Raw genomic sequence first — 9,862 nt, forward strand, 5'->3', positions numbered from 1 at the left:
ATCTGGAAAAGCCCAGGATCCAAGCATTTTGGACAGGTCCCATACCTGTATGTAAAAACTTGAAAATAGTGTTGTGTATATTCATTTACTGCATGCAAGTTAATTATATGGGGAGATAAATTGTGATATCCTGCTTACGGGAGTAGACATCTCTCTCTATGGAGCAAATTCCCTAACCAGCGAAAATTCTGCAGCAACGGCTTTGCAGCCATCGCAACACTTCGCCAGGCGTAAATTCACTAGGACAACGCCAATTCCCTAAAAGTGCAAGTTGCGTCCAGGGCACCAAACGCTGTCGAATTTTCGCTAGAATTACTTCGGCAATCAAAGTGAAGATGCGCTAGCGTTGCCTAATTTGCATAAGGTGGAACATGATAACGTTACATGGTCGTATATGTTGCAGCAAATACATTCCATTACAGAAGTCCAGGGAACCTTAATAAATAAAATAGACTTGTTATAATGCCCTACACATGAGCCCAGTGTGTAGTTTATATGTTAGAAAATGGAGGGGGGAACCCGGTTACCCAAAAAATATTTTACGGACCTTTGCAGGGTAAAGGAAAAGACGCCAGCGATTTTTGGGACTAAAAATTGAGGAAGCCCTATGTACTCCATTGCACTTCGTCTGGTTTGAGCTGGTGAAGGCAAGGCTGGCGAATGAGGTAACGTTCAGTAAAATCCGCATCTTAGTGATTTTGCGGGGTTACGTCCGTTCACCAAAGCGAAAATTTGCCTGCCGTTAGAGTGCGAAGCAACGCTAGTGTCTTTCTCCTTCGTTAGCGAAGTGATGCCTGCGCCCATTAGGGAATCTGCGAAGTTCCTAAATGAAATTTTCGGTAGCATTAGTCACTTCGCCCTTTAGAGAATCTGCCCCCACATCTGTAAGTGCTGCCTTTGAAACTGAGGGGGAAAGAATTTAGATTGAGTATGAATTAATAGTTTGTATATTATTTTGGAGTTGCCTGTTTGTGTTTTCAGGGCACTGAAGTATTAACAATCAAAATTATAATGCACTAGTTGTACTAGGTCTCTGCTGTATAATTTGGTTAATAATATGCTTGTTCAGTATTTAGTAGACGAGTGATTTCAGACACCTTGTACTAATAACTGCGCTGTTATCAAATATATATTATAATTTATCTGTTTAGCTGTTTTTTGTACGTATATAATTGAAATGGCTTGCATGTTAATTTTATGTAAAGGACTTTTCCAAAGCTGAAAGCTGGGCTCAATGGGCACATTTGTAAAAGCAGCCAATGACAACCAAGCACATTTTTTTCCTTGCAACAACTGACTGAACAAAGTGAATTAATAATTGGTTGCTGTGAGATACTGCCCTAGGCAAACTAGCCTAGTGTTAGTAGATGAGTCCTAGGGGTATATTTATCAAAGAGTGAAGTTAATAGTGAAGTTCCACCACTAGAGTGAAATTCCGCCACTCTCCATTAATTTCTATGGGATTTTTATAGGTGTATTTATCAAAGGGTGAACTTTCACTTTCACCCATTGATAAATACGCCTTTCAAAATCCCATAGAAATGGATTGAGAGCTGCGGAATTTCACTCTAGTGACAGAACTTCACTCTTTGATAAATTTACCCCCTAGAGTGTTTGGTTTACATTGAAAATTTGTATGCACTCTTTACATTTTGTGGTTTCTACATAATACATAGTTTGGATAATCATATGTGTATATTATAATAAAATATTCCTATTCATTCTTATAAATATGTTGGCGCTGTATAAATACATGTTAATAATAAAAATATTTTTCGATTTTGGAGCTTGTGTTAAAGGGATTCTGTCATGATTTTTATGGTGTATCTTTGTGCATTGTGCCTGATCCGGTGCCTTCAGAATTTTGATCTCTACAATGCAGAAATCTTCTCCAGCCTTCAGGAAACCTAGTTTTTGAAGGGTAAGGGTGTCAGAAATAATTTCCTCTCATTGTATTTACTGTGTTTGGGGCTAAAGTTCCCACTGCCTCTCAGTGTATTTCATGCATTTGTAGCTAAAGATTCCACGGATTCTAATTTTATTTAATGTACTTTCCCCCCTCATTGTATAATTTATTAATTAGGGGCACATTTACTTAGTTTGAGTGAAGGAATAGAATAAAAAAAACTTTGAATTTCGAATGTTTTTTTTGGCTACTTCGACCATCGAATTGGCTACTTCGACTACGACTTCGAATCGAACGATTCGCACTAAAAATCGTTTGAATATTCGACCATTCAATAGTCGAAGTACTGTCTCTTTAAAAAAAACTTTGACCCCCTAGTTTGCCACATAAAAGCTACCGAAGTCAATGTGAGCCTATGGGGAAGGTCCCCATAGACTTTGCAATCTTTTTTTGGTGGAAGAAAAATCGTTCGATCGATGGATTAAAATCCTTCTAATCGAACGATTCAAAGGATTTAATCGTTCAAACTATTTTCGGTAAATCCTTCGACTTCGATATTCGAAGTCGAAGGATTTACATTAGACAGTCGAACATCAAGGGTTAACTAACCCTCGATATTCGACCCTAGGTAAATCTGCCCCATAGTGTACACTTATTTCAAGTGCATGCTGTGTGTATACAGTATATCTATATATTCTTTACTGTACAAGCTAAGAGAGGCTATGACAAACGGGACAGTTTATCCACTGTGTATTTTAGCTGCAGAGAAGTGCCTGAAGCCACCCCAAATTTGGCAATTTTGTCTGTTCACCCACTTGCTTAAATTCAGGACAGTACCAGAAGTGCTATTAGCACAAGGAGCTGCATCCTTTAGCAGAGGTGCTATTCAGTTACCCTCCAATTGTTTTGTTAAAAGGTTGGGGGTGATATCACTCCAACTTGCAGCAGTAAGTTTATCAGACCACAAGTCACATAGCTAAGGGCACCTGGGAAAATCTGTTTGCTCTTTTAAAAAAAAGATTTCATTGCAGAATTATGCTGGAGCTTTACTATTAACTGATGCCTTTTAAAAAAAAAAAACTTGTTTTCCCATGACGGAATCCCTTTAAAACCTGCCTTTAGCAGAGTAGGGGGCCATAAAATCCCAACTAACTAAGCTAAATGCATATTCCAGTAACATACCCAGGTCACACAAGGATTTTATTATATAATTACAGTATATGGTATATACTTATATGGAGGATACATTTGACCACATTATAGAAACAATAAATATTTTAGTTCAAAATGAAACCTGCCCTGTATTTGTGTAAAAAAACATCTCCATCTTGAATGTCATAAGTAAATTAATACCCTAACTAGAAGTAATCAGACTCATTGCAAAATAATTTTAAGGTATATTAGTATTCATAAGCACATTCAAACTGCTTAGCGGTCAATACATTTTAAGACCCCGATTCCTGAGCCCCCCAGCAGTTGCAGGGTCAGCCCCCCTCAGTAAGTTCCCCCCCTAATTTGTTCTTTTGCTGTCTTTCTAAAAATATTACTGTATTAAGCATGACAATGCATTATTTTATTGGAGCAGGTTTCCTCATGAGAAAAAACATTTGGAAGTAACTTTTACCAAGTTTTCTAAAGTTTTCCCATAGGATATATTAATTAAAGGTAGGAAGTAAGCAGTGCAGCAAAGAAAATAAAATGCAGTAAAGGCACTACCTGAAATGTACAGTACTCAATATTCACACGTAAAGTTGGGGAGGGGAGGCTCACTGTTTACCCCAGGCTAAGGGTGCATAATAACAAGTGAAAACAAAATATAGCGGGATCTCTAATTAAAGAAATAAATAATTTATTAGTACATGGAAGCCTAGCGTGTTTCATGCCTGTTGGGCCACTTACTTATACTGGATACACCCGTACGCATATCTTTTATAGGGGTTATGACCAATCAGAGAATACTTACATCCACCAATACTTACATCCACCAATCAGGAAACATCAGGCATTACATCAAGCAAATCACATGAGTGAGAACAAGACACACATCCTTTAGTGTGCACAATACAAAATCAGTGAGGGGATGTGTATGTATATGAAAGGACAAAAGGAGATAGAGTTACATTAAAACAAAATAAAGTAAAATAAATCCCCCAGATGATTATTTAAGACAAGAATTTATGCTGTAAAACAATCATAAACATGTTCAAAATATTAGATAATAATCAGATACGTAGTTTCTCAAAAATACGGTATAATGAAAAGATGAGATCCTGTTAAAGTAGATCAAGGTGAGGACAATTATTTGAGAAAGGATCTAAAAGGCCAATTTCTATATTATCACAGGTCATCAAAAAAAAGCATGTCACGTCAAAATCACTATTGAGGCATAGAGGTTTCCCTGTTTGAAGGTAGAAAATCCAATTTGTCTCTAAGCAAAGCAATCTTCGAGTAGGATCCCCTCCTCTAATTCCACTTGTTTGTCAATTCCTATAACTGATCATTTTGTAACATCAACATCATAAATAAGTTTAAAATGTCCAACTATGTTATAATCTATGGGGCAAATTTACTTACCTCCGAATTCGCGCCAGCGTTGACTTCGCCGCACTTCGCCAGGTGTAGATTCGCCAGGGCTGCCCAAATTCACTAAGATCCGAAGTTGCGCACAAGTTACTGATCCTTTGAAAAATTGCGCTAGTGATGTTACGATCATCGGTTCGAAGTTACGCTAGCGATCGCAAATTTGCATACAGCATGCAGTTAAAGTAAAGTACAATGGCTGTATATGCAGCAGCAAACACATTACACTACACAAGGCCAGGGAACCTTCATAAAATTATTTAGTTGTAATAATGCCCTATACATGTGCCCGCGGTATAGTTTAGGTGCCATATGTTATCAAATGTAGGGGGGAAGGAGGGTACCATAAAAAATGTTGCTCTTTTTCAGCTTATCACCCTTAATAAAAGTAAAAGACGCCAGCGTTTTTTTGGGACTTAGAAAAAATTTCAATTTTATTTTGAGCAATCTCTTATCTACTCTATTGCACTTTGCCTGGTCTGAGGTGGCGAAGTAAAGTCTGGCGCAAGAGGTAACGTTTAAACGTTTAAAATCCGCAACTTAGTGAATGAGCGTAGTTATGTCCCTTCTCCAGAGCTCAACTTCGCCTGGCATAAGGGTGCGAAGTAGCGCTAGAGTAGGTCCACTTCGCTAGCGAATTTACGCCAGCACCCATTAGTTAATTGGCGAAGTGGCAAAATGATGTCACGCTGGTGAATTTTCGCTAGCGTTAGCCACTTCGCTCTTTAGTAAATTTGCCCATATATATATATATATATATATATATAGATATATAGATATATAGATATATAGATATATAGATATATATCTTAGTTTGGATCAAGGACAAGTTACTACTTCATTATTACAGAGAAAAGGAAATAATTTTTTTAAATTATTTGGATAAAATGGAGTCTATGGTAGACGGCCTTTCCGGATTTCAGAACTTTCTAGATAACAGGTTTCTGGATAACAGATACCATACCTTGTATACAGTCTGGACTGATGTTCCCCTTATCAGACTTTTTGATAAATCTAAAGCTCTTGGGTGCAGATACAGTTCCACAGCTTAACTTTGAATCCTTTAGGAAAATGTTCCTTATTTATGTTTATGTTAAGCAGGAATTGACTGGGACTTAACTTCACATCTGTTTTTGTGATGGTTATACATGTAGACTGACTGAATACACAATCCAAGTGCCATGGATCATAATCCAAGTGCCATGGATCAGATGATCATGTGGGATTTAGCCAATATGTGTTAAACTTTACTCAAAAAGATATAACTTTGATTATGTCACTGTACCATCAGGAAAGTATATATGTAAAGAACCATAGCTACAAATGTGCCCAGAAAAACTACATTTCAGACTTCAATTCTAATTTCTGGATTGATAATCTGCACTTTTTTATGAATGTTTTCTAAAGTATTTCATAATAATACTAGCATGCGCATAATAGATTCCAAACGTTACAAGTGTTAATATAATAAATACAAAGCACTAATGAAGCTAATAAAATTACCAAACAAGTTTCAGATTATTGCAGTCCGACAATGTAAATGTATTAAGTGTACTAGGATCATTTGCAAAGCTGTAAAATGGTTACACTATAAAACAGTTGTAAAACTGCAGGCATTACAGTTTAGTACCTAATCAGCTGACTAATTGAAGCACTTATAAAAGCAGCACACATTGTCATTTAGTCATGTAAATAGTTTTTATAGAGGAAAGGATTCTGTTTTTGTAAATTCTTTTTTTTTTTTTTTTTTTTTTTTTTTTAAACTCTTTATTTAAGCATTTGTAAAAAAGGGGGGGAGTAAGGATACAGAAAGAAAGAAATGGGGGGGGGGAGGGTGCAAATACGAGTTAGTACAATAAATGGTCTTCATTTTGAAATTACAAAGTCACATTAGTATTAGATTAAGTTCAGATGTGAGAGAGCATATATTGAAATAGAGCATACATTATGAAAGGAGAGATTCAATGGTTTCTTTTCCCTAGATAAGGACAGGCTGATCTATCTGTACACTTCCAACTCTTAAATATGAGTGACTATAAAGCAATTAAATTAAACTACTTGATGGGACTTTCCTAAAGTTTAACCAACTTCAGATAGCTGATCCAGGGGGACCAAGTCTGCCAGTATTTAGTGTTTTTATTATGAATGATCGCTGTGATCTCTTCTAATTTCCTGGTTTCTTCCATCAATTGAATCCATTCCTGCCTAGAGGGTGGTTTCGTATCTTTCCATTTTTTGGGGATCAAGGCTTTCGCTGTCTGTATCATATGTAACAGCAGTTTATTAGTAATTATGGAGTTTAACTCTTGGTCATAATGAAGTATGAGTTTTGACAGAAAATTTGTGGCAACTTTTGCCCCTGTGACTTTCTCCATTATATTAATTACCTCGTGCCAGTAACTGTGCAATACACTGCAATGGTACCAAATATGGCTGAATGTCCCTTCCTGTTGTTTACATCTCCAACATTGGCTATGGGCTTCCGGAAACATTCGCTTCAATCTGACCGGGGTATAATACCATCTGGTTATGAGTTTGTAGACAAACTCTTGTGTTTTGGATGCTGTAAATGATTTATAGGTAGATAGGTAAATTTTTCTCCATTGATCTTGATGGAGATTTAATTTTAGTTCCTTTTCCCATTTTATTTGGTGCGATGGAGTCTCTGCTAGGGTGCTTTGCAGTAGCTTTTGATATATGGTTGCCATAGGTTTTTTAAGATCGGTATTATTGATTATCATATTTTCCCACCAGGTGTAGTGAGTCCTTATATTATGCAGTTGACAAGCATCAAGATAGTGATGGATTTGAGTGTAATTCCATGAATCCCTTGGATGTATACCCCATCTCTTTTGTATTTTTTCCAGCGAAATAACTTTATTGTGTTTTACAAAATCTTTCATTAACGTTGGTTTGTTCTGGTAGTTGCTCCATCTGTCAAACATTTTCTCTTCTAGGCTCGGGGGAAAATCATTGTTGAACATAAGTGGTTGAAGTGGGAAAGGTGTATATGCCAGGTCATATTTCTCATAGTTTTTTTGCCAAACTTTGAGGGTGGCTGCTATTGTTGGATGATGTAGAATATGGCGTGGAGGTTGAAGTTTGTGGGTCCATATATGATTTATCAGTGGTATTTTTGGTTTTTGTAAATTCTTACATGGACACTGCAATGTGTATGGTGCACAAAAGAATTTGCTTTGCTAGCAAGATCAAGGAATCTGACAAATATACTCATTAATGTGAAAATAAATAAATATAATAATAATATTAATAAATAAATACCCACTTATGGTTCTGCCTTTATTATTTTGCAGGATATATGACTGTTGTACTATTTCCCAAGTACAGTAGCTATATAGAATTTAACATAAAACCATTGAACTATTTGTCTGTTTAACTTATTGAGAAAATCAGTTCCTGTCCGATCACTGACTCTTAGGGGCCGATTCACTAACTTCGAGTTAAGGATTCGAAGGTAAAAAATTTCGAATTTCAAAGTTTTTTTTGGGCTACTTCGACCATCAAATGGGCTACTTCGACTACGACTACGACTTCGAATCGAAGGATTCGAAGTAAAAATCGTTCGACTATTCCACCATTCGATAGTCGAAGTACTGTCTCTTTAAAAAAAACTTCGAACCCCTAGTTCGGCATGTAAAAGCTACCGAAGTCAATGTTAGCCTATGGGGAAGGAGAGAGAGAGAGCACGAGAGAGAGAGAGCACGAGAGAGAGAGAGCACCTCGGCATTTCATTTGTTTTCTGAGTGCACCTATCCAGTAGTTTGTTTATATATATATATATGCCCACACTCAAATAAAGGTAAAGCCAGAGGTGCACGATCAATATGTTGTCTGTATGAAGAAGCAGCACTCTGTTGGTGATGAAAAGGTGATTATTTATTCCATAAAAAGAAGTTTCGACGTTTCGGTCCCACATGGGGACCTTTTAAGGATATGGTGCAGTATCCGTGTGCAACTTAAATACCCTCCCCTCATGTGCATAATGGTGCCAGGATGATGTCATCCGTTCATATATAGTTCATAGGTTAAAGGTCCATCTTTGTTTACCTTTTAAAATGTGCAATGTTTTCCTCACACCACCAGGTGTCAGTGTGTCATACTTGCTGTGCCTTGAAGTGTCCATGTTAAAAAAAGAAAAAAACAACCTATATACAGTATATAGAAACAACAAAACCATGTTACTTACAGATTTGGAAGTTATTCTTATCACATGCAAAGAGATACATTGTATATGTATCATCTTACTTTTTTCTTTCATGAATTTTTACTGATCTCTGTGTTTTTTTTAAGTTAGGAAAACGGTTCAATTGCAATTGTCCATTTAACCCTTTAGGGATAACACAGTCCAACTCATAAATCCAAAATGCTTCACGTTTTAACAATAGTTTCTCAAGATCACCACCTCTTGGCGGTTTTGGTATGTGATCAATGGGCATACATTTGAATGCTAATGGATTGTGTTTGGCTTCTTTCCAATGCTTTGCTACAGGTTGTTGGGCAATATCTTGTTTGTTGGGATCTATCTTTCTGTCTGTATCCAATGCCGCCCTTATACTGGCCCTGTGCATATTGATCCTTACGTTTAGTTGTCCAACAGTTTTGCCACATTAAATGAGCCCACACGGACATTTGATAATATAAACCACCATTGGTGGTACACCAATTCTGTGTCTTATCATATACTTTTTGCCCATCCTGGGATGTCTAAACTCAGTCCCCAGTATTAGTGTATTACATACAACACAACCTGTACATTTATGCACTCCCGGGCGAGGTGTGAGAAAGTGTTAGTATATTTCCCTACTGGGTCTGAGGGGCTTAGGTGTTCTTTAAGGTTGGTATTTCTGGAATAACTGAATTTTGGTTTATGTGGGAACTTTTTCCCCAGCAATATCAACTTTGGCCACTATTCCCCAATAATTTAGTACTGTATCCTTTGTACATTTGCTATGGGGATTATATTTACTCGTGTAGTATATATCACCCTTTGTGCTATCTTCCGATGACCGTGTTTTTTCTTTTAACAATTGTTCACGGTCCATAATCATCATCATGTCAACTGTTCAAGAAGTTCCTTTCCACTATGCTGCAACTATTCTTTAAAGAAACAATCATAATTAGAATTGTGAAATTGTTATTGCACTTACCCTTCCAATTATTTGTTTAGAACATTGCTTTATATACCATTGTATTTCAAAATAAAAACTGACTGGAGTGTGCTTTAGATCCAATAAAAACTGACTGGAGTATGCTTTAGATCCAATAAAAACTGACTGGAGTGTGCTTTAGATCCAATAAAAACTGACTGGAGTGTGCTTTAGCTCCAGTTAAGTGCAATAACAGTTAAGTGCAATA

The sequence above is a fragment of the Xenopus laevis genome, chromosome 1S (genome assembly GCF_017654675.1).
Source record: "Xenopus laevis strain J_2021 chromosome 1S, Xenopus_laevis_v10.1, whole genome shotgun sequence".
Lineage (NCBI taxonomy): Eukaryota > Metazoa > Chordata > Amphibia > Anura > Pipidae > Xenopus > Xenopus laevis.